At 36.4% G+C, this 26,854-nt stretch overlaps 1 protein-coding gene and 1 long non-coding RNA gene across 9 annotated transcripts in view; one reads left to right on the forward strand and one right to left on the reverse strand.

The window, feature by feature from the left end:
• Positions 1-26,854, reverse strand: part of ANKFN1 (ankyrin repeat and fibronectin type III domain containing 1) — a 503,865-nt gene that overhangs the window by 97,581 nt on the left and 379,430 nt on the right. The gene's annotated exons all lie outside the window — the stretch shown is intronic.
• The window catches only part of LOC141513644 (uncharacterized), a 131,184-nt gene that overhangs the window by 56,893 nt on the left and 47,437 nt on the right, over positions 1-26,854 (forward strand). For 2 of the 5 annotated variants that reach the window (XR_012475842.1, XR_012475846.1), the window contains one exon: positions 1-3,124. This exon is cut by the window's left edge. The exons of 1 other annotated variant lie outside the window; for it this stretch is intronic. This is a non-coding gene — a long non-coding RNA (uncharacterized LOC141513644). Of the gene's footprint in view, positions 3,125-12,849; positions 15,306-26,854 lie in introns of those variants that run through there. 2 more of the 5 variants (XR_012475845.1, XR_012475843.1) reach the window with 2 other exon arrangements.

Raw genomic sequence — 26,854 nt, forward strand, 5'->3', positions numbered from 1 at the left:
TATTTTATAGAAGAGCAAAGTGAGCATTTAAAGAAGTTAAATGTCTTACCCAGGATCACATAGCTAGCAAGTATTGGAGGCAGAATTTGAACCCAGGTGTGGCCTGTCTCTAAGTTCTACATGATATCTACTATACCATAAAGTTCTGACTAAATTTTCTTCCTCTTTTGCATAAAGGGTAGTAGCCCTTTAAGAAAAAAAGACCCTGGGGCAGCTAGGTGGCATAGTGGATATAGCACCAACCCTGGAGTCAGGAGGACCTGAGTTCAAATTTGACCTCAGACACTTGATACTTACTAGCTGTGAGACCTTGGGCAAGTCATATTGCCTTGCAGAAAACTAAAAAAAAGATAATTGACCTGGAAAGCATCTATTTGGCATGTTTTGTGAGCTGATGACATAACTAATAGCAATGGACAGAGACTGAAATAAATGTTATATACAGATTAAGTTACATCAGCTCCATAGATATAAGAAATAAGAAAGGAGTGGAGGAAGGGTTTTCTAACATTAAGTGAAAAATTCAGTGATCGATGTGAAAAAACAAGCAAACAAAAAATCAAAACCTTCTATGACTGGAGAGAACCTAGAAGTGATAATTTTTATGTTTCCTAAGCAGAGAGATTTTTTTTGTCTTTCCTTTTTTTCCTGCTACATGGAAGAGAAGAAAGAGGAATTTGTAGGAAAAAGGGGCACAATTCACCAGAGAATTACTTCAGAAGTAGTTTATGAATGAAGGAAGACACAAGAGTGATTCCTAAACTTAAATAACCATATCTACCTACTGACTGCTGAGAGATCCCAAGTGATCTGACAATGTCACCCTCAAGAATAAACATAAAGTATTCTTTTTTTAACTCCATTCTAAAAATTAGGGAAAGTTATTTATAGAAAAGTTAAATACTAGTAAAAAAGGTTCCAAAATTTATCATAGGTATTTGTTTCTTTAAAAGTTACTCTAAAATATTCTTAAAATAATACACATAATCTCTAAAACTATAATTAAAGGCAAACTATCAAATATAATGGTTAATATTTGATTTAATTACCATTAAAGTGGGGTACATATCTTTTTTAGTTAGTCGTTTATTGAACTACCTTTTTTGAGAGTGAATCTACTTTCCAAAGGGATTCATTGGAAAATATCTGTTGTATAAAAATGTGTCATTTGACAATACATTTAAAAATTGTACAGAAACTGATGTATATTTTTGAAAACATTTCATTGAAATTTGGTTATAATGTGTGTCATGAGAAGATTATATAGACTGATATAAGTAATGCAACAATATCAATGGAAAGGAACAATCCTCTCCCTCCCCACTCTGAAAAGAAAAAGAAAATGAAACACTGTGCAATGATAATAACTAAGCTGTACTTTAAAACATAGATGAGAAGATAGCACTCCCTCTACTCTTTGTTGTTATTGTTGTTTGCCAAGCAACAGGGTTAAATGACTTGCCCAAGGTCACACAGTTAGGTAATATCTGAGCCCAGATTTGAGAACTCCTACCTCTAGGGCTGGTGGTGATCAATCCATTGTGCCATCTAACTGCCCTTTCCCTCTATTCTTTGCAGGAGCAGGGAGAGGGAATGGGAGACTATGGGATGGACATAAGGATTTGTATATACAGTAAATTCATTTATTCAAAGTTGCCCTTTTCCTTTTGAAGCGAAATGATTAAAAAAGCTCTTGGTTGATATGCACTGGCAATAAAAATTAGGAAAGGGGGCAGCTAGGTGGCGCAGTAGATAGAGCACTGGCCCTGGAGTCAGGAGTACCTGAGTTCAAATATGACCTCAGACATTTAATAATTACCTAGCTGTGTGGCCTTGGGCAAGCCACTTAACCCCATTGCCTTGCAAAAACCTAAAAAAAAAAATAGGAAAGTAAAACAGTTTATGCCTTCTGGAAGTTTACATTTTAACAGAGGGGCATGACATATAGAAGGTCAAAAGGAAAGGCTCTTTGGTCTTCTGAATATAGTAACAAAGTAAATAATAATTTGCCTTCTTGTCATTTTTACAGATAAAATTCTATTTGCTTCTCATGTTGGACCATTTGACAGTGACTAGAACTTTCTTTTCCACATTTTTTCTAAGTGTGATCATTGAGGAGGCATGACAATCAAGTAGGGGAGGTGGGGGTTGGGGGAGGGTGTTCCTGCTTCTAGATCTCTTAGGATCACTTGCTATTGAACTGAAGGAAAATGATGGTTACAGTGTTTTGACTTGCTTAGCACATGCAACTTCTATCATTACTTTAGAGTACATTGCTGCTTCTTTTAGTTCCAAGAGATAACAGTTAATGTGTAATGGGTTTGCTTCCCTGGAGAATGGCTCCAGGGGCTAGATTAATTAAGCAGGTTTGGTGGTCTGGGAGATGATGATATTCTCATGGCCCTTGGGTTTCCCTGATCCTGAAGTAGACCATTCTATCTTCTGCCCATGGTTTCTCAAGGGCTCTCCTTCCTTATTGCCACTCCCTGGCTCCTTTCAGGACTCATCTCAAATCCTACTTTCTACAAGAGACCTTTTATGACCCCCCCTCCCCTGCTAATAATGATTTCCTTCCAAAATTACCCTGAATTTGCCCTGTATATATATCTTCAATGTACATGGTTATTTGCATATTTTCTTCCCTATTAGAATGTGAGCTCTTTGAAGAAAGGGATTTTTGGGGGGGGGGGGGTTGGTCATTCTTTGTATACCCAGAACTCACTACAGTGCCTGGCACATAGTATGAACTTGAGAAATGTTTCTTCATTTGGTGGTGATGGTGGTGAGGAAGGTGAATCCCTTCTCTACAGAAATCATTCTCTGTGATGATAGCTGTGGGTTTGGAAACAGGATCAGTCATCGGGGTGGAGGTAGGGGGACCACTATTCCCAAGATTCGTGGGTAGAGTCCTGGACTATCTCCACTGATATCTGAGGGGAAATGTTAGAAGTAGTTTGATTTTCCTGGCACATACTGCCAGACCTGTGGATGTCCAATTCACAAGATTGTTCCAGTGATAGAGATAATGTTGGGAAGAATAGAGATATGCAGAGATATGTGATCCAGATAGCCAAATTGCTATAGGTTCATTGTTCTGGCATAAAGAGGTTTGTTGTTGTTGTTGTTTTTTTGCAAGGCAATGGGGTTAAGTGGCTTGCCCAAGGCCACACAGCTGGGTAATTATAAAGGGTCTGAGGTCAAATTTGAATTCAGATCCTCCTGACTCCAGGGCCAGTGCTCTATCCACTGCACCACCTAGCCGCCCCTCATAAAGAGGTTTTACCTGGCTCTCTCACCTTCCCATACAATCAATTTTCCATCCATACTATTTATTATTCTTTGTTACCAGGGATAGTTCATGGAATACAGAAGAGGAGGAAGGATCTAATCATAAATGAAGGTGATATACAACTAAAACATATCCATAATTTTCTTAAAAATTAAAACTAAATCAGCACAGAAGGAAATAGAGTCTCCTTGGTCCCTTTCAAAAACTAGAAGCAGGTTTGTAAGGAGCTGGGAGCCTGAAGAAGTGTTACTGGATAAACTTAAGTATTTGATTCAAATTAGTTTTCATTCCCATTTTGGGCTTCAAAGGGTGGGAGGGTTGAGGAAGAGCCACAAAGAGAAAAAAAAATCTTTTGATTGGAAAGGATTATCATGGGGAAGTCACATTGCCTCCTGTCTCTCTGTACATACTTGGGCAATCTCCCCTCTCTCTTACTTTAAAGACACATGGAGCAGAAAGCAATTTCTTCCTAATGTAAGGAAAAGGCAGGGTTGACAGAGTGAAAAAGAAATATTTGGGGAGCTAAGCAGAACTGCAAAGAAAGAAATTTGGCACCTTTCTGATAGAGTCTAAGCTGGGATTGTATTTGTCCAAATGCAACCTGCAGTCTTCTTCCCTCCCAAATCTTATTGTATAAACTTTGAGCCTTAAGTAGTTTTGTCTCAGATCCAACCTGAAAGAAATGCAAGGAAGAGTTCATAGTGTTTGTGTGTGTATGTGTATGTATATGTATATAGTATATCACAGTATATTACAGAAAACATGTATTTATGTGGATGTGTATGTATATGTAGACTGTATATACTATGCCACTATGCATTATATTAAAACATCTGTGTATATTATATGCATAAGAATATATGTGTATAAATATATATAAATAAAAGTATATTTGTATGTAGATGTTTAAATGATGGATAGATAGATAGATAGAATAAGCTTTCAGCATACGCTGCTTCTGATACTAATCTTGTGACCCTGACCGAGTCATTTTCTTAATATTTGTGTGTTTCAGATAGCTCCTTAGGACTTGTTTAATAAGTGTGGGGTTGTGATGTGTGCTGATGGACAAAGTTTCCATAGAGAGAATTCTCCACACTGAGGAAATCACAGATCATTTGGATCTCCTATGGTCTTTTAAAACCCCCCCCAAAAAATTTTGTACCTGTGATTTTGTCAGTGTAAGAAGGAAGGCAAATGAACATTTAATATGTGCCTATTATATACCAGCAATTACACTAATTTCTTTACAAATATTATCTCAATGAATCTTCCCAATAACCCTGGAAGGCAGATGTTATTATTATTTTCATTTCACAGGAGACGCTGAAGTAGAGAGGGTTAAATGTCTTGCCCAGAGTCCTACAGGCTGCATTTGGGCATAGATCTTTCTTAGGATCTATCTATAGGGCCACCTAGTTTTCTCTAAGTATAGTGAGTTCCCAGTGAGAATTTCCCTCTATTAATGCAGATCAGCACTATTCTAAGTTCTTCACCTATGTAGATGTAGAGAAGTTTATAATGATGGTGGTAGCTATCAGTTTACACAAAGGCAGTTGGGTGTTGTGGTAGATAACTATTAACCTTTGATTCACAAAGACTTGAGTTCAAAGCCTTCCCTCCTCACTAGCTGTCTTATATGATCCTATCTTGTGTAAGCCTCAGTTTCCTTATATGTAAAGTCAGGACAATAATAGTATGAACCCTAAAATTAGGTGGATAAAGTGAGATTATATATGAAAAACATTTCGCTAACCTTATTGCTGTTGTCCAGTTATTTCCATCATGTTTAACTCTTCACGACCCTATTGGAGTTTTCTTGGCAAAGATATTGGAGTAGTTTACCATGTCTTTCTCTGACTCATTTTACAAATGAGAAAACTGATGGTTTTACAAATGAGAAAACTGAGGGTTAAGGAACTAAAGTCATCTAGCTAGTAAGTGAATGAGGGTGGTTTTGAACTCAGGAAGATGACTAACCTTAGGCTTGGTACTCTAGCCACTGGAACACCTAGCTGCCCTGACTAACCTTAACTCACTAAATAAATGTTAGCAATTATTATTATTATTATTATTTGAGTAAAACACAATATGGCAAAGTGAATAAAGAAGATCAAATAGAACAGCATGAGAAATTTCGGAAGTAGAGGGGTCACTTCTAGAAAATGCAGGAATACAAGGGAATTTGTATTCCTCCCGCTACTGAAGTCCTAATCAGATGCTTCCTTATGTGTAGTGGTGAACCTGGATTCTGGAAGACTATTAGAAGATCACAAGTTTTATAAAGGCTTCAAGTACAGGACTCGGGAAAGACTGCATGACTGTCATCTTAAGACTAGCCCAGCTAAACTCAGATATGCTCATAGTTGGAAGACTAACTGTTAGGTGACTTACTTTTTGGCCACTGCAACCCAGGAGATTGTCAATGTATATCAGGGATGGGCTATAATTGGGAAGGATGGAGAGAATAATAACATTAATGTCATCATGGGTTCCTGAAGTATTGATATGAGTGCAGCATTGCTTTAAATCTGATTCCAAACAGTAATACTGTGCTTCTAATTAGTAATTAGAGATAAATGATATGTCATGTTTTGTTGTTCTAACAAAGCAATTGTTCTTCTAGTCAAGCATAATTGAGTGGAACCATTTGCTAAATCCATACTCCTAGTTACAAACACCTTGGGAAATTGAGCTTTTTGGGTCTCTAACCAAGAAAATGCAGAGTTAGTGAAATGGATACAGATTTGGTTTAGGAGTTAGGAAGAGAAATCCTGCCTCAGATAACTGGCTATGTGATCCTGGGGAAATCCTTCACCATTCATGGCTGTGTGCACTTCTGAAAGAAGTTGGAATGAAGGGGAAGTGAACAATCATTTATTAAGTGCCAACTATATTCCAGCAAGGAAGCTAGATGATGAAGTGGATAGAATACTGGGCCTGAAGTCAGGGAGATTCAACTTCCTGAGTTCAAATCTTTCAGTGAAGAATAATCTTTTAAATGAATAATAGTGGGCAGTTCATGAGTATACATACACGTATCTTAAGAGCTTGAGGCAGAGAAATTTTAGGCAAAGCCCATATATGGACTGGCACTGTCCATGTGGCTAAGGGACCACTGCCACCTGGTGTCTGTATACCTAAATTGCAGGATCAGATTTCTGATAAGTGAAGCTTGCTGACTATATAAATATATAATAGAAGGGCAAAATATAATGATAATCATTTAAGTAACATTATATGTGATCTGTAATTTTCTCATTTCTCTTGGATATTTACTTATTGTCCAATAACCTGAGTATTCCTTAAATTTTCAAATGTTCTGCCTTCGCATAATAGAGCTCTTTTTGTTGGCATGGGGTGGGGTGGGGTGGAGGTGGGGTGTATCAGTTTTCACATAGTTACAAAAATATGTCTTCGAAGTTTAGCTTCTAGGAATGGGGATGTCTCTAGAGGTTAGTGGTTTCCTCTTCCTTGGAGGTCTTCAAGCAGTGAATGGATGACCACTTGTTGAGTATGCCATACCTGTGGGTATATTCCATTAGATACTCCTTTAGTCTATAATTTAGAGTCTATGACTTTAGAGGTTGCTTCTAACTCACAGATTCCATGAGTCTATGGACAGCATAGTTGCTGACACACACAGAGTGAATATTAAGATAGCAACAGAGATACAGAAACAGGAGAGCTGCAAAACTTAAGTTGCCAGAGCCATCCAGTGAGTCAGTGGCTGAGTTGGAAACCTGATCCAGACTTCAGATTCTCAGCCCCATCTACTTTTTCCCTTGTCCACACAGCCTCCCAGGAAACAGGAAAGGGCTTATTCGATATTAGGACTCTTGTAGAACCAAACCCAGCATTCTTACTGGCCACACTCACCCTGGCGCCTTCACTAATGAACGGAATTTGGCTAGACTGCCTAGTACTATACCAGAGCATTAAGAACTCTTTCCCAATCAGTCTAATCGTGCTTTCTCTAACCTTTTAGGCCAACCATAGCAAGAAAGGGAGAGAGAGGGGAAGAGGAACATGCATAAAAAACCCGGAGAGAGATCAAATATAGTCATTTCTAGAGATGAGAAGATGTGTCTTGCTGAGGTCTGAACCCACTCAACACTTGTGGCTTTTAAATTGAGAACTGACGTGAAAACTTTAGAGCTGTGAATTCTCTTTGGCTCTGACAAAACACAAGTTCTGGGCCGCTCAAATGTTTTTTTTTTCCCCCAATTCCCTTGGTAGTCCTAGAAGCAGGGGCATGAATTACTTTCAAACAAGAATCTTTATTGTTTGCATAGCACAGTCTTCCATTTAATTAGAAAAAGATTTTTTTTTCAAATTAAATTTCCCTAGAAAAACAATGATTTAAATTAAGGGTAAAAATATTTTGTGGGTTGGTTTTTCTTTTGACACTTGAAAGGGCTTCTCCTCCCTCTCCCTCTCTCTGCTCACCCCCCACACATTTCAATCTATATTGAGAAGTGTTGAAAATGAAGTTGAAATCCTAATGCTGTACCCACGGCCAACTTCTCTCATCAAACTCAATTCCAATTCAATTCAATTTAGCAAGCTTCATTAAATGCTTAATTTAAAACTGATAATGTACACTATAGATATGTACACTATAGATCATATCTATAATCTACTATAGGTAATAGTTTACTTCACATACATATATATGTATATATATGTGTGTATGTACATTAGTACACATATGAATTTCTAAATATCTGAAGAACTTAGAAGCAAATCAGGAGGTTTTGAAGAAATATTTGCCCAGAGTCATAGGTGACTTAATCTTCCTGTGCCTCAGGCAACAGCTTCCATAAGGAGTAAGAGAAACTAGTTTTAAGTCCCCCAAGCAAGTCAGCCTAGCCAAAACAGCAAAGTTTCTGGAGAGACAGTAGGCAATATGTATCAGGTGGGTCAAACCACTACCACCTCAACTTCCACTTCCTCTTAGGCCTCAGTGAAAACAGACTAGTATCCTATCCCTAGGAGTCTCTGAAACAGCCATGTTCTCTAGGCTGACCTCACTTCCAGACAAGTTCTCCACAGTAATCCCTGTGGAGAATGGACCCACTATCTCTAATACTACTACTAATACCAATTGCCACTAATTTGCCTATAAACTTCAGGAATAGTAATATCTCCTATCCCACTTTCAGCCCAGCTTCAATAGCGATCAATACAATCAAAAATTAATAATTAATTCATTATCAAATTGATCAACTCATATGGAGATGGGCTATTGTCCTACAGGTACAGTAGCACAGGCTTTTTCCAAGTCCTCTCCCTCAAAAGTCAAAGTTACTGAAGATTGAGAAAATAAATTCTCATCAGTAAAGTCTTTATCATGTTGGTTTTATAAGATATGATTTTATCAATGTCAATGACACTAAAGAAGATGCCTTACCATTTGCCTTGATGATTTGCCTTTTGATTGATTTGCTGCTGAAACCTCTGATTTCTGTTTTCTCTCCCTAATAAGTATTTCTCATTCTAATAAGAATATGAACTTCTTGAGAATGGGGTTTGTCTCATCTTTCTCCATATATTTGTAGCACTTAGAAGTGTCCTTTGCAATTAGTAAGCCAACAAATGATTTTTCATTCATTCACCTCCCTGAACCTCAATTTGTAAAATGAGGAAGTTGGATTAGATGGGATGAAAATGATGATCCTAATAAATTATCTGCCAATTTATAGACTGATTTTGACAATTGAGGGATTTTCCACACCAAGAGTTCCTAGTCATGATGAAGAAAGCACAGTTCCTTTCATTATATCATTTATAATTAATTCTTTTCTTTATCTGTGTACATGTTTTGTCCTTTAAATGAGTTCTTTGAGGAGGACTCTAGATTCTTCATTTCAGCACATAGTAAGTGATCAAGTCAACAAAATTTTTTTTAAAAGCACCTACTCTCTTTCAAATAGAGTACCAGACTCAAAAGATGTTGGATGAAAGAATGGTCAGGACTTCCTTTTGGAGCATGCTCACACAAATGACTATGTGTATATGCATTATGGAATAAACAGTGCACAAATAGATAACTAAAAATTAACTGTTAGCACCTTAGTATAATACCCTTAATGGACTGATATTTTCCACATTAAGGCATTATTTTCTGGGTTTTGCTAAAAGAGGAGTATGATGAGATAGATAGGGCAGTGGCCCTGAAATCATACTCCAGGCTAGGAGTTCCTAGCCTGGGATATGTTTGTCAAAAAGATATAGGGAATATTTAGTAAATAATCATATTAGTCTATTAAAATTAATTTGTTTTATGTTGTATGTGTAAATACATGGTAAACTCTATAAAACTGATTTATTTTCTTCTTGAACAGAGGGTAAGGAAAAATTTTTCTTATGTACATATGTGTTATAATATTTAGAATATATTTTCTTTCGTAGTGAGCAAGAGATACAGGAAGGTTTATTGAAAACTAGGAGATATAAAAAAAATTTTAAAAAAAGGGGCGGCTAGGTGGCGCAGTGGATAGAGTGCTGGCCATGGAGTCAGGAGTACCTGAGTTCAAATCTGGTCTCAGACACTTAATAATTACCTAGCTGTGTGGCCTTGGGCAAGCCACTTAACCCCATTGCCTTGCAAAAAAAAATTAAAAAAATAACCAGGAGATAATGAAAAAAGACTGGGAACACTTGGTGTGCATTGTAGGATTATAAACGATTAGAACTGGGAGAAACCTTTGAGATCATCAAGTCCAATCTGTCTCATTTTATAGAGGGAAAAAACAAACATGAAATATCTTACTCAATTTCACACAGCAGATTACTGGCGATCAACACCAGAACCCCAGTCTCCTCTCTGCCTTCCCCCATATGGTGCTCATTTGACATGAAGATGTTTCCTCATGTCAGGCTGGTTCTGTTATCTCCAGCTGCCATTTATAATTTGGTAGAATTATAATTGGCCAGATATTCTTGCACAGGAAGAGTATATCTGAATATTATGCCTTTAAATAATCTTGAATAAGTAAAAAATCTGTTTTTCAAACATTTTGCAACCTAAGAATAGGATGGTGTTCCCATATGGTGATGTTTTGTGACCCCATTTGGGATTTTCTTGGCAAAGATATTGAAAAAGTTTGTCATTCCTTCTCATCATCAATTTCACCACCATCTCTACCATCACCATCACCATCATCATCATCATTATTATCATTATTTTGTCATCTGTGATTTCCCTTGAATAGGGTACCTCCATTTAAGAAACTCCCTCTATCAGTGTAGATTTATAGTTATTTTGCAGTTGCTTGGAACATTGAGAATTAAAGTGAGTTGCACATTTTATAGATGAGGTTAAGTGACTTGCCCAGAATTACACAGTTAGTAAGTGCCTGAGGCTGAATTTTGAACTCAGGTCCAGGTCCACCTCATTCTAGGTTCATCGCTCTACCTATTGCATCACCTAGCTGCTCCAGAGTAGGATGATTACAAAATATTAGAATTAGATATGGGCAAAGGGAATCATCAAGTCTAGTCCCCTCATTTTACAAAAATACTCATATTTCAGAAGTCTTAGTACTGGCACAAGTGATAATGTCCATTGGCTCTTGGGTGGAGATTCTCCTTTAGAGGTTTAAATGGTGATAGTGATTTTAGAAAAGGTTATCTTTGTTACAAGAAATGCACTATAGGATAAGAGAAGACTTGGTAAGCATCATCAAAAAACTGATAGGAAAAAGAAATATAAATTTTAGTAAAACAATCTGAATTATATATCTTAGATCACAACTTCTTTGCTAGATTCTATAACTTTCTAAATCATCATCATCATCATCATCCTCATCATCACCATCACCATTATCATCACCACCACTTCCACCATCACCATCATCATCATCATTATCATTGTTTTGTCATCTGTGATTTCCCTTGAATAGGGCACCTCTATTTAGGAAACTCCCTCTATCAGTGTAGATTTGCAGTTGCTTAGAACACTGAGAATTAAAGTGATGTGCCCAGCATCATACAGTCTGTAAGTGTTGGAGGCAGGATTTAAACCTAGATCTTCCTTTCTGCAAGACTCTTTTTATCTATTCATTTATCTATTTATCTATCTATCTATCTATCTATTTATTTAATTTTTAGGTTTTTGCCAGACAAATGGGGTTAAGTGGCTTGCCCAAGGCCACACAGCTAGGTAATTATTAAGTGTCTGAGACCAGATTTGAACCCAGGTACTCCTGACTCCAAGGTCAGTGTTTTATCCACTGCGTCACCTAGCCACCCCTCTGCAAGACTCTTTAACTACTATTTCAAACTGTCTTTCTGAATTAGAATGATAATATTTTATATTTTAACATTCCAAAAACCTTACATAATCTCATTTGAGCCCACATCAACTCTGCAAAGAAGGGAAGATAGTATCCTGAGGTCCATTTTAAACATGAGAGAATCAGGGCTAAAGAAAGGTAAAATGACTGACTCTGTCACTCAAGCTGCTAAGTTAGTACAGGCCCTTTGGCTCTTGTCCTATGTCCTCCCCTCTTTTACAAGTTTAATGGGTCTCCATGAATTGAAATGATCATGTTCAGGAGTTAAAGATCCCTAAAATTTGATTCTTCTTTTACAATTTCGATTGATGCTTTTCATGGATGCAAATGTAAAGCCTATATCAGATTGCCTTCTGTTGTGGGGAGGGGGGGGAGGAAGGGAGGAAGGGAGAAAAAAATTGCAAAACTGAAAACCTTGACAAAAAATGATTAGTAGAAGCTACCATTGTAATTGGAAAACAAATAAAATATTAATATAATAGTGAGGATGATGATGATGATGATGATAAAGATACCCAAAGACCCATTACTTCTTTTCCAGAAGAGGAAAATTTGATAATTTAATAGGGGTGGGGCCTGGATATGTGATTTAATTGGTACAGGAAACTCCTTAATGAGGAAATGCCCTCTAAAATGGGAAATATAGTATTAAAGAAGAGGAGAAAAAGAAGGGGGAAGATGATAGAGTGGTCAACTGGATAGAACCATTTTCAAAACTTTAAAGACCTGGGTTCAAGCCTCTCCTCTGACATGGGTTCAAAAAAGTTAACCAGTTTGTGACCTCTCAGTATCACACAGGTCAGTGTGTGTCAGAAGCAAGACTTGAAGTTCTTTCTTACTGGTTTGGAGGCTTTCTCTCAGTCTACTAGACCACATTACCTCAACAACATAATAGCCACAACAGTGGCTATGTTATTACAGAGCACTTGAAAGATTACAAAGCACTTTCCTTAAAATGATCCTGAGATAGTTATTGAACAAGTATTGTCATCATAAATGGCTATAAAGTGCTTTGGAAATCTTACATTGCTAGCAATTATTATTCCCATTTACCCATGAGGAAACTAAAGCTCAAAGTAAGGACTTCAAATTGCAGATACCAGAGGTAATGTTGGAATCCAGGTTGGTGGGAGATGCTCTATAATGTCTATCTATCTTGGTTCCCTTCTTCTCTTTTACTCCCTCTCCATTTCTCTCCCCCCAGTAAAGAATTTTCTAGCTTTATTGTTGTGTTTTCCATTTAACTTTGTTGTTATTCAGTTGTTTCAGTCATGTGCAACTCTTCTGGACCCCATTTGAGATTTTCTTGGCAAAGATACCAGAGTGGTTTGCCATTTCCTCCTCCAGTTCATTTTACAAATGGGGAAAGTGAGGCAAACACCGTTAAGTGACTTTTCCAGCATCCCACAGCAGGTAAGTGTCCAAGACCAGATTTGAACTCATAGAGAGGAGTCTTACTGATTCCAGGCTTTGTTCTCTGTAAACTACACCACCTACCTCCCCATATATCAATATTATATGATTTTATTAACTTATATATTTTAATGATATTTGAGAGCATCTTGGCATAAATCTCATTAAGGGAATGACCTTCTAAATCAACTTTTTTTATAAAGATGAAGATGCAGGTACTCAGAGCATGAAAATTACTTTCCAAGGGTCACAAGGTTAGTAGCAGAGTCAAAACTTCAATCTAGTCCTCCTGATTTATGGAAAGTTCAGGACCTGTTGTGATGTTTCAGACTGGTGGCTTGGCTTTCTGGTCATATGGTAGTGTTAGCAATTCTTTGCAACTTACTCTAGTGTTTGTTATTAAAGGTATGAACAAGTCTTGCTAGAATTACTAAGGACCAAAAAGTTCTCTGAGTCACAGTGCAGGTACGGGACTTAAGACATTCCTATGTGGATACTTTCTCCCATTAATACATGGGGGAAATTGGCATGACCCATTACTGATCTTCTGTTCTTTCTTTAAAAAAAAGAAAATTTTTAATGGTTGTTATTGCTTCTTTCTACACCAAATATTCATGTGGACTCTTTGTGCCTGACCTGCGGTAGATTCTTCCAAAATCATGTTGGCCTGATCAGTCACACTGGACCTTGACTCCAACATAGTGATGCCATTTTGGTCTTCTTTGAGAATGAAGGACAACAACCAACCAGCCACTGCTTCTTATGTTAAATTATTCTGATGAAGAAATTATAACTGACAGTAAATGTACCATTCAGCAGCCAGAATCTACCAGCTCTCTATGCTAGAAGAGCTATGTGTTTCATTATCTGTTCTCCTACCCTTGAATACCAAACAAATAAAATTCGTATTCCTTAGTGTGGATGTAAGATTCTCTGCAATCTGAGCCATAATTATCCTTACTGAATCCTCTTCTATTATTCTCCTACAGGAACTCTATGCTCCAACTGAATTGGATTACCAATTGTTTTCCAAATTCTAAAAGTTCCCCGTCTATAATCTTTTTCTCATTGTGCTTTCTGTTTCAACCTTTTGAAATCCTATCTTTTATAGGATCATAAGACTATAGATTTTGATCTGAGAAGAGATATTTGAGGTTGTCTAGTCCATTTTAGTCTCTCATTTTACATAGTAGGTAACTGAGGACCAGGGGAGTTCAATTGACTTGCTCAAGTTCACAAAGGTAACTAGTGATAGAAGCAGAATGTAAAGTCAAAGTCTTCACATTTTCCAGGATCAAACTCAAACTCAGTTTGTGTAAACTTAGTATTTATGGAGGTGGTAGTGACCAGGGCCATGAACCATGATGAATTGAATATGACATGGAGCACTCATTACCAGGAAAAATGACTTTGCTTAAAAACAAAGAAGTCTCAGGTTTGAATTCCACTTTTAGCATTTACCAGTTGTGTGACTATGGTGGACAAATCATTTATTTTTTCTGAATTTCAGTTTCCTCATTTTGTAAAAGGGAATAAAAATACTAGTAGCTCCTATTTTACAAGGATATAGTATAGATCAAATGAGATAATGTATGTAAGATTTTTTGTCAACCTTCAAAATCCCTATATAAATGTCAACTATTCTGTGGGTTACTATCTGAATTACCTTGGGCAAATCACTTAATCAATTTCTTTGGGTTTCCATTTCTTCATCTATGAAATGATTAGACTGATTAGACTACATGTCTTCTGAAGGTTTCTCATACCTCTAAAGCTATGACCTATGATTTAACCTTTCTTGGCCTGTTTCCTCATCTGTAAAAGGAGGGGTGGGATTAGATGACTTCTAAGGTCCTTTCCAGCTCCAAGTCTTAAGATCTCTTGTTATTATATTAAGAAAGATGAAAGGGGAGGGGTGGGTGGAGGAAAAACCCCCAACACTGACCCTCCCAAATGAACAAAAACAGAAAGAGTGGATTCACAGGAATCCACCCCCTCACACACCTCTGCCCCCCCCCCCCATATCTTGGAGAACAAAATAAACACTGGCTAATCTCTTGTAGTGATTTATTTAGGTGTTGACCCATAGAAAGTTTGAAGGGATGGGCAACTAACTCTTGAAGGTCTCTTCCAAACCTAGAAATTTCTGAATCTTAGGAAAGTTTCAGACCAGCCTTGGCAGTGGGAGATGTTACTGAGTGAAGCTTGCATGAGGGCACTAAGGAGGCCGTCTGGAACCCTTTTCCCCTCCTCCCCCCAAAGGTCAGAGTTGTCTTTAATACTGTGACGTCCTTGTTGTGGCTTCCAAGGGAAGGTGGGGGAGTAGGGGAGTGAGAAGATGGGGGGTGGGGACCGTGACCACGGAGCAGAACAGGGGGCTGTATTGAATCTGGGTGACTCTGGGTCTAATGAAGGTGTCCAATATTTTTATGTCAGCTATGGGTTGTTGCTGCAGTGGCCAAGATAAGTACTGATTTTTAAATAAACAGCAATGTAAACAGTCACCGAAACTCGTGTAAATTGCTGGCACATAATTTGAGACTGGTTCATGTTATGTAACCTTCTTGGTGCCAACTTCAGTCTCCCCCTCCTCCTAACTGCTCCCCCCTTCCTCCCCCAAATCCCCCCACCTCCTCATTGAATACTGTGCTCTGAGCCCTTCCTTTTTGGGAATGAATCTCAGCCTGCATTCCTTCATTCACCTGCTTCTCTTTTCCCTGATCAGGGACATTTTCAGCTAAGGTGTGGCTTGGGACCGTGGGAGGATAATGTTAGGGAGTAGGGAGAGCTCATTGACTGTAAAACTGTCTCCATTTTAGACCCCTTTCTCTATCTTCACTTCTCTATAGGAGAACTAGGATAGCTGGATTGTCTGTAGTTAATTTTAAATTTATTTCTTTCCAATTTATCTATTTCTCCTCTAATTTTCAACATTTCCTCTTTTGTTCTTATTTGAGATTTATTGATTTTTTCTAATTTTTAGCTTGTATATCCATTATTAGTACATTAATGTTCTTTTATTCTATTTTGTTGATGTATATTCTCACAGTTTTTTTTTTGACTGTTTTTGATTTTCTTTTTCCCCTCTGAGGACTGGGTTAGGGCTATCTCATTGATATTAATACATAGTCTCAGCATTTTAATTTTCTTTCACATAATTGTTAAATTGTTTCTATGATTTGTTCTTTTATTCATTCATTATTTAGTATAACACTATTAAATCTTCATTTGGTTCTGTATCCTTTATGTTTCTTACATTAATATCTATTTTTTTTAGCATTTTTGCAAATTACTTAATGATGTACTTTATAGATTCTGAAAGGTCAAACACTCTAACTAGCTCTTGGTTCATATACTTCCTATTGTATAACTAGAGGGACTCCTATGGGAGGCTCCCCACAGAGGCTCTGCTCTTTATTAACTTCTAGAATAAATCATCACATTCCAAAAGCTTTCAGTTTTCTTTTGTTCTTTTGCCTGACTAACGTGGCATAAGAGATAGAATCTTTGTGATGACATTCTTCCTTCTTGACCCTAGGAGGCTTACTGTTTTTCTTTTTTGAACCATATGCTGGAATTGGAGTTTATTCTATTTGCCTTGCAATTTGTGATAACTGAATATGCATTTCCATATGTAGGATGACAGCTTAAAATAGGATTGCCTAAGATATTTAATGCACAGGCTTAGAGCAACATCCCCTGACCCCCTATAGAATATATAATTTAATCAGATTGTGTGCCAAGCTAAATTGGACATATACTATATAGTTTTCATATATTAACTTCTTTATTTAAGGCAAAACATGAAATTTATTCTTTAAGATTTACCAAGAAATGGTATATTACCTTCTAAAAAAACCTGGAAAGCAAAAAAGCTGTGAATTGCATCAGTGCAGAAGTTCAAAGAAGATGACATGCCGTTATGGGGAAATAAGGCTCATCAGTCTCTGTAAGGCCTGATTTATCTGCCCTGTAGGGAGTTCCATTTGATTTAAGTGTAACCTGGGGAAAGGGCTCCATAAGAAGCGGGGAAAGTTTCCATGATCAGCCCATAGCTATTGGAGGGCATGTTTGTATATTTTGAATTACTGTGCACATATTGTATCTTCTCAGTGTAATGTAAGCTCCTTGAGAGCAGGAATTTGTATTTTTATTTATCTCTGAAGCCTACTAGAATTTCTTGAATATACTATCAATCAATCAATAACAATATTAATTATTAGGCTCCTATTAAGTGCTAAGCATTGTGCCACATGTTAGAGATACAAATATAAAGAACAGAACTCAGTAGGCACTAATAAATGGTTGCTTATTTATTGAACTATAAGTCAAATTTGTACTTAGACCACAGATTCTTAACCTGGTTATTATTATTAATATTGATAACTGTATGTGAACATAATTGATTTCCTTGGTACTATATATTTTGTACATTTAAAAACATTCCTTTGATAATAGATAACATACATTCTACCAGACTGCTGAAGGGTCCATGACACAAAAAAGGTTATCTTATTTAATCCAAATGATTGGAGCACTGGATAGGAACATGAGTTCAAATTCAACTTTAGACACTTACTAATTATATAACCTTGGGTAAGTCATTTAATTTCGGTCTGTTTCAGTTCATTTATCTATAAATTAGGGATAATAATTAAACCTATCTTCCATGGTTGTTATCAGCATAAAAATAAGATATTTATAAAGTATTTTGCAAATTTTGTTATTATTATTGTCTCCATCATTATCATCATCACAAATTGGGAACATTGAACAAGTCTCTCTTTATACATACATGTGTATTTGTATTTGTTTTTATGTATTTACACACACACACACACACACACACACACACACACATACACACATTTCAATTTACATGCTGCACTGTACTCTTTTTTTTGGCAAGGCAATGGGGTTAAGTGGCTTGCCCAAGGCCACACAGCTAGGTAATTATTAAGTGTCTGAGGCCAGATTTGAACTCAGGTGCTCCTGACTCCAAGGCCAGTGCTCTATCCACTGTGACACCTAGCCATCCCCTACCACCTAGCCACCCCTGCTACACTGTATTCTTAAAATTTTCCAAATTTAATATCATGGTTATATCAAAACCAGATCCTTTCTCCAGGTGTATGTGACTGTGGTCTTAGACTCACTCAAAGTTCAAACAGTAATGAAACAGTTTTAATCTCATAGCTCATTTAATATTTATGTAGCTGTCACAGTCTCAATTTTAGGCTCAAAACCTCAGACTGCTGGATTCAAGAACTGCACTCATATTTTTAAGGTGAGTATTTTTGGAAGGAGAGAAGTTTAATCCCTAAATAATTTTTCAAAGTACGCTCAGATAGTGGGTATGAGGTCAAAGAAATTCTCTGTTAACTTGGAGATTTCTGAAGTTGTTTCTCTCCCTATCAAAAGTCCCCTCTTAGAGGAGAAGAAGAGAGGCTTGGCTATTAGAACAAACAGCTTCCCTAAGAAAAGCTAGACAGAAACATGGGCCAGCCTGAATATACAATGTTACTCCTGCTGGGAGGGAAAAAATTAGGAAACAGCTTAGGAGAAGAGACAAAGAAAGGTGAAAGAAAGCATGACTAGAATGAAGTAGACATGATTCTGTGACACCTTGAGAAGTCAAGGAGTGATTTAATGCTTTGGGTTTGTGGGTCATATAACTTTGGGAAGCATGTTCAAACAAATATTGCAGTCAGCCTGGAGATTTGGATTCAATTTCTGACTGACACCTGCTAGTTTTAATAGGTAGATAACTTGCCAAGTGTGGAGTCAGGAAGATCTGAGTTCCAATTTGACTTCAGATGTTTTCTAGCTATATGACCTTGAGCAAGTTTCTTAACCCTGTTTGTCTCTGTTCCTCATCTGTAAAGTGAGCTGGTTAGAAAAAGGGATCTTCTAAAGCTATCAAGTGGTCAATGAAAGGATTGGATTGTTGCTTTGTGTGGATGAGATAATGATCTTGGAAAAGATAGAGAAGGCAGAATTACTCAACTCTTTATTTTTTCTATTTTCTCTGCCAAAGAGAAAGATTGATCATTAGATGGATTTGGAGAGATTAAAAATAAATGATTCACAATGAATCAAAATCTAAATTAAATGGAGATAAAGCCAAAGAAATGGCCTTTAATGTGTAGTTAAGTCACCAGACCTAGATAAAGTTATATCCTTGGGCACTGAAAGACCTGGAGGATGTGATTCTTGATAGGCAATCTCTTAATCTTTGAAAAATTTTGGAGAATAATAGTACAGATGCTATGAGACTAGAGAAAGACAAATGTTGCTGCAATTTTTTTAAAAAAAGAGTGGGTGGGAATTTTAAATTATAGGCAAGTGAGTAATCAAACTCACTAATTTGATTCCAGGAAAAAATCTAGGATATATTATTAAAGGCTTATATTAAAATATATTATTAAAGGCTTAGCATGAATGGCTTATGAGCATTTAGTCAGGGAAATGGTTGGTTCCTAAGAGTCGGTGGGGATTTATTAGGAACAGAAGAAAAGATATAATATTAGTTAAGTGTTTAACAAACCTTAAAGTACTGTACAGTGTTAGCTATTATTTCAGTGAAAAGTTAGTAAGGAGTATTATCCTGTGCCAGTTGACAAGAAGATGAGGAGGTGGGATGCCTTATCACATAGTGAGGTAGATTCTGTCTGGTTAAATGATCAGGCCCAAGTTATTAACAGAAACATTCTTTATGAAGAAAAAGGTAACTTCAAAAAACCTTCCACTCCTTGCAGAAGTGGAGAATCCTTTGGAGTGGTACATTTTATATTAAAAAGTCACATTTTTTTAATCTATTGATTGATCTTATTGATTTAAATAAATTTCATTGATCATTTGATATTTATGGTGTAGTGAATATAGTGCTGGGCTTAGAGTCAAGAAGACAAATTCAGATCTTACTAAGTCATATGGAGTTCATATTTACTAGTTGTGTGGTCCTAGGCAAATCATTTAACCTCTATTTGCATGAGTTTATTCATCTGTAAAATAGGAATACTAATAGTAGCTATCTTTTAGGATTGTCGTGACGATAAAAATTTGTAAGGCATCTAACACAATGCCTGATACATAGTAGCTCCTATATATGTAGTGTTGTTATTATTTTTCCACTTTAAAAAATTAGATTATGAGAAGGGTAAATGGGGAGGGATATGGAGGCAATGTAAAAACAAAAGATAGCAGTAAAAATTATTTTAAAAGAATAATCTTGGATCTTGATAGAGTAGAACAGAGTTTTTAAACATATCTCCAAATATATATATATATTTCCTTATAAACTCCAAAGTGTGACCCTAACTATGTTAAAATATAATTGGGAAATAATTGGGAAAAACAAAATATACAAAAATATAATAAAATAAAATAAAATAAAATATAATATAATATAATATAATATAATATAATATAATATAATATAATATATCGATAATGCTAATTTCTGATTTTGTAATTTGAAATTCTAATTCTAATGTAGCTGGAAGGGATATATTTCCATATGACTTCTACACCATTGGATTAAAACAATAGGTTAAATCAAATAAGTTTGAATTTTTAAAGGCTAAATGCAAAGTCCTACTCTTGGGAATAAAGAATCAATTACACAGGTAGGTGATGTTGGGGAGGAGTGACCAAACAAAAATTTAAGTGAAAAAACTGGGTATTTTGGTGAACTAGAAATTCTAGGTAGATAAGAGGCAGTCCAAAAAACCCAATATCAGTTCAAAATGTATGATGAAAATTGTTTTCTTAAAGAGGCAGGTCAAGGGGCAGCTAGGTGGTGCAGTGGATAGAGCATGGGCCCTGGAGTCAGGAGTCCCTGAGTTTAAATTCAGCCTTAGACACTTAATAATTACCTAACTGTGTGGCCTTGGGCAACCCACTTAACCCCACTTGCCTTGCAGAAACCTTAAAAAAAAAAGGCAGGTCAAGTTTTCTTGTGCTCTTTTCTAGTCAGACCATATCTAGGTGATTGTGTTTAGGTCTGAGCACCATATTTTAGCAAGGACATTGACTAGCTGGAGCATGTCAAGAGGAGGGTAAGTAGGGTCATGGATGATTATTTTCCAGTATTTTACAATTGTCCAATAGAAAAGAAAAGGGAATATGTTTGTTTTACATAGCCCAGAAAGAAGAAGCAATGGATAGAAGATGCAGAGAGGTGAATTTAGGTTCAATGTAAAGATTCAACTTTTTCTTAATACTTAGAGCTGTCCTAAAATGGAATGGACCACTTTAGAAGGTTATAATTTTTTTTTTTCCCTCCAGTAAAAATCTTTAAGTGGAGGCTAAATAGTGTCTTGCAAGGGATGATGTAAAAGGCATTCCCATTCAGGTATAGCTTTGCTATCCTTTCATCTTTGTGGCTCTAAAATTCAGTTTAATTAATAAGATTTAGAGATTTAGAGCCAGAGGGGAATTTAGAGGTCATGTAGTGCAGGGTAGCAAGTGCTTGTAAAACCTCTGGAGTGCCTGAACCAGATTAAAACATAATTGGGAAATGGTTAATAAAGTAAATAAAAATGAAATGTAACATTATATAATGTTACAGTTTTCTAAGTAAATATAGGGGCAGCTAGGTGGCACAATGGATAGAGCCCTGGGCCTGGAGTAAGGAAGACTATTATTTGTGAGTTCAAATCTTGTCTCATATACAAGCTCCACGACCTTGGGCAAGTCACTTAACCCTGTTTGCTTCAGTTTCCTCATCTGTAAAATGACCTGGAGAAGGAAATGACAAGCACACTCCAGTGTGTTTGCCAAGAAACTCCCAAATGGGTTCCCAAAGAGTCAGATACAACTGAAAAATGATTCTACAACAAAAAAGTAAGTTACTTGGCTGGATCTATTTCTAATTGAGTTTGACACCAGTGATCCAGTACAATCCACTAACTATATAAAAGAAGAAACTGAGGCCTAGAGAGGTTAAACAACTTGTTTAAAATCACTCAGGGACTTTGATTTGGGATTCAAACCTGGGTCCAATGATGCTGAAGTCAGTAACCTTTTCACTGTATCATGCCTCCTCTCAATTGTTAATAGGTTCTTTTTCAGAAATATACCTAGATATGCCTACCTATGCATTGAAGTCTCCAGATATAAAAGCAAATAATGATTTAATGTGTAGGATCATGTCAAGTCCTTCATTAAATTTCTATGCTTTTTCATCCTCTGGAAAATGCTATTTGTGCAAAATGTAGATATCTTCTTTATGCATGTTTTGAAAATGCTCACCATGAGCTCAGCAATGTGTTTTGATCAAATGCCCCAAGGAATTATGTTCCTTGTTGCCTTTGGTGTTGCTGTGTGTCCTTCATTCTCAAAGAGAATCATTGATTTCATAGGATAATATCTTGACTGGCAATTGAATTAGATTTAAGTAAGGTAGAATCATCAGGATGAGAGGTAATAACTTAGGATGCAGTGGATGACCTTGGCATCTTTCATGTCTGAGTAAGTTCTAGGCTCTTCATGGTGTCAGTTTTAATCACTTTCATGGTCATCGGTACAAATTGTTCTCATCTGCCCATTCCACCAAGGAAAGCCTTCACATGCTTGGGGTGGATACTACAGTCCCCACTCCCACCAACTCACTGATAGGTTGAGTTCCATCAGTTACCAACAACCTGGTTTAGCATATCTACTGAGATGATTTTTCATATTGTGGGCACTTTGCATGCTATAGCTCCTTGGAGCCACAGGCTATGAATTGAGTGCAAAGGGGTTAGCAAACCTCCTCACCAGAGGTACTAGGTACCTCCTTGAATACTCCATATACTCTTGTTTCCTTAGACTCAACTTTTCCAATTCTTTTACCTGATTCTTGAAAGAGAACCTGTGATCTGACTTATCTTTTCATTGAGCTGACACTTCCTTTTATCTTCTGGTTTTTATTCACATCTATATCAATATTTCTAATCTCCCCACTTCCTAGAATATGTACAATTACTCATTGAGGGACTTTAATGCACTGTTGGTGGAAGTGAGAACTGATCCAATCATTCTGGAGAACAATTTGGAACTATACCCAAGTTCAATAAAGCTGTGCATATCCTTTGATCTAGTAATATCATAACTAAGTCTGTTTTTCAAAGAGATCATTAGAAAGGGCAAAAGACCTACCTGTGCAAAATTACTTATAGCATCTCTTTTCATGGTGGCAAAATGTTGGAAATTGAGAGGATGCTCACCAATTGGGGAAGGGCTGAACAAACTATGGCATATGAATGTAATGGAATGCTATTGTGCACTAAGAAATGATGAACAAGTAGATTTTAGGAAAACCTGGAAAAGATTATAGGAACTGATAGAAATTGAAATGTGCAGAACCAGGAGAACACCTTAACAGAAACATTGGGTGATTATCAGCTATGATGGACTTAGACCTTTTCATCAATACAGTGATCAAAGACAATTCTGGGATGGAAAATGGCATTCACATTCAGAGAAACAGCTATGGAATTTGAATGCAGAGCAAAGCATACTATCTTTTTAATTTTGTTTTTGTTTTTCCCTTCTTGTTCTGATATGGAAATATATACCATATATATATTTACACACACACACACACACACAATTGTACATGTATAACGTATATCAGATTACTTGCTAACTTTTGGGGGGAGAATACTTTATAAAAATGAATGCTGAAAATTATCTCTACATATAATTGAGAAAATAACTAAATAAAGAGAAAAAAATAAAACTGGTCATTGATTAAGATCTAACCATTAGAATTGTCAATGTTTATAGATGGCCTAAAAACTTTGGGTTCTTTTTCATCTTCTGACTTATTTACAACCTCCACCATCATCATAGCAGAAGCGGAATAGGGTTACCAAGGCAAGAGCTATTTTATTTCATGGGTTATCATGAACAAATCATTCATCACTCAGTATCCAACCTCCTGGTGATGAAGTACTTCATATTTAACTGGACTGATATTGAAAATCCATTCTAGTATATTGCTTAGATTAGAAATGGGGAATTTCCAGCCCATAAAGGCCCAAAAAGCCATCTGCTCTAGTGCTGCCAAGGTATTCACAGGCAGGACTTGAAATTGAATAAACCCAAGATCTTTTTATGGTGAATTAATTAAATGTTTGACCAAATATAGCAGGCTAGTTTTTAAGCTGAAAATTCTGTGTAGTCCATGACTGCTATTATAAAAATCTAAATGGCCATTTGCAGAAAAAAGGTTCCCCCACCCCTGGCTTAGATAAGTAGACAACACCTTTCCAACCTGTAGAACCTTGCAGAGTATAAGTTTTACTAGCAGAATCTTTGAGTATTATTATTCAAAAGTACTTCTTAGTTTTAATTCTTATTGCTTGCTTTTTCCCCTAGTACTTTAGGAACTTACAATTTCACCAGGCAAACAGGAGAAAATAAGAAGGTGCTCTGATATGTCTTGGTTGAGGCATAGCCATGGAGATGAAGTCAGATGTTTTCAGAGTTAAAAAAGGCAAGTGAAGTTATTATCAGTTTAAGGATAGTATTGGAGCATTAATATTTTATTACTTTAGCCCCTGCATGTGTTCTTTTTATAATTATTGCTTTGCTTTACTTTTAGTGTTTTTTTTTTAAAAAAAGAGTCAACTCCTAAGGCCTTTTTTAAAATGCCTAATTCTATTGTGAAATTCTGCTATTTTTATATTTTTTAAATGGGTTGGAAATAGTGAGCAAAGATTCTCCTAATGCAGATTATTTTCCTCTATCACCAAACAACTTCAAATTGACATATTCTTTAACTTTATTAAGAAATAGTAATAAATTTGTCATATCAGGGTCAAATATATTTAACTGTTTAAATATAGCAGAATATGATTTTCAGAACCCGAGAAAGTGATCCTATCAAATCCTTTAGTTACCATCCTCACAAGAGTATCATGGACATAGATTTGGAAAAGACTTTAAAAATCATATTTTCTAAACTCTTATTTTACAGATGGAAAAAACTGACTACCCAAAAGGTTAAGTGACTCATTCAAAGTCATACATATAAAAAGTAGCAAAGGTGAGATTCTAACCCTAGTCGTCTGACCACAGATTTAAAGGTGATAAAGCAACTTGCCCAAAGTCACCCAGTTAATACTTGGAGAATAATCACCAGTGTGTTATACTGCTTCCCAATATACATATATATATATATATATATATATATATATATATATATATATATATATACTGTTAAACTAAACTTAGAAACGCTGAAGACAGTTTTTGAAAAAGTTTATGTTCAGCTAGAACTATCCCTGCAAACAAGTTAGACTTCTTCCTCTTAGCTAGCATTACAGACAGAATAAACTCTAATTTGTAGGAAACTATTATAGGTTGAGGAACCATTTAGGGGCAATCAGGAATTTAAACTTCACTCAATCCATCCCCAAGAATCATTCTGTCTGTCTCTCTGTCTGTCTGTCTGTCTGTCTCTCCTCTCTCTCTCTCCCTCTTGCTCTCTCACAAAAATACCATCATGAATTTTAATTCTTGAGGATTTCCTTAATATTGAGAAATTCCTGATGAGGAAACTCCCTCTTCCTTTTTAGGCTTCCCTAGAAGTCAAATAACTTGCCCAGGGTCACATAACTGGTAAAAGCCCACATCTACATTTGAATTTGGGTCCTCCTCATTACAGAACCAGTGCTCTGTCCAGTATGCCACCTAATTGTCCCTTCCTGATTTCTTTGTATCCATTTTCCTATTCATTTTTTTTTCTCTCCAATCCTCCATAATACCCCTTTGAAACTGGAGGAAATTTATAACCATAGTCTCTACAGATTCCTATTATTGTTCAAAGTACAAGAGGATGCTCAAGGAACACTACAAAGAGAATGGATAACCATGGAACTCATGCCTTAAAAAACAAACATCAAGACTACACACAGAACTTAGCAGGGAAAGACCAAGATGAGAAGGAGGAGTCTCTATCATGTAACAATTCAGTGGGGAAGATTCTGTAACAATCACAAGGAAACTAGGCTCAATGGGTTACTCAAAGATTAATTTTAGTAAAAGTGATGAACTCCTTATGGCTCTCCCTATGATGGAGAAAGCAGCCATTATGACTTATGTAGATACTAAGGAAAAGATATTTGACTAAGTAACTGATATTTGAGAAATTTTTCTCCTCTAAAAAATTCTCCCTTCTAACATTGATCTGTTAATGGCTTCTCCTTCAGAATGACTATTATTGTTAAAACACTTCAGACTAGGTTTTCTTCTCTAAGAAACTCAAATGAATTACAGCCATGAGACAATCAATGCCTTAGCCCTGGAGCAATCGTCAGCTCGTTTCCATCTGGAAAGCCAAGAGATAGAGTGTCTGACAGTGGCCATTAGTCAACTTTTAGGCATTCTTTCAGGGCTGATCCTACCACAATATAATTGGAAACTGATAAAGTTGCTTCCTTGGATTTTCATAAGATGAGGGAACAGAGTTTCAAATACCTATATTTTTATCTTGCAAAAATTTTTATGCTTATAAGAAATCTGAGAACCAAAATAGAGCTCCATCTCTCTAAAGCTATAGCTTATTTTAAATCCCCATAGTAAAAATCCAAAAAGAGAGAGGAAGTAGAGACTGTTCTCATATCAATTGACCTAAAAGCAGATTTATCTTAATACTGAACTCTGCTTCTCCCCAACTGATTCAGTCTATTTACTCCACAGAAAATGGTTAAGTGATGTAATTTACATGAATGTGGTAGAGATTGAACCAACGTTATAGGGGCCATTCTTGGGTCCTTGTACCTTGGAGTCATTCAATTTCATTCTCTGCTGATCTTACATCCCACTTATCATTTGCAAACTTCCATGCTTTCCTACTTAA

This window comes from Macrotis lagotis, chromosome 2 (assembly GCF_037893015.1).
Source record: "Macrotis lagotis isolate mMagLag1 chromosome 2, bilby.v1.9.chrom.fasta, whole genome shotgun sequence".
In the NCBI taxonomy this organism is placed as follows: Eukaryota; Metazoa; Chordata; class Mammalia; order Peramelemorphia; family Peramelidae; genus Macrotis; species Macrotis lagotis.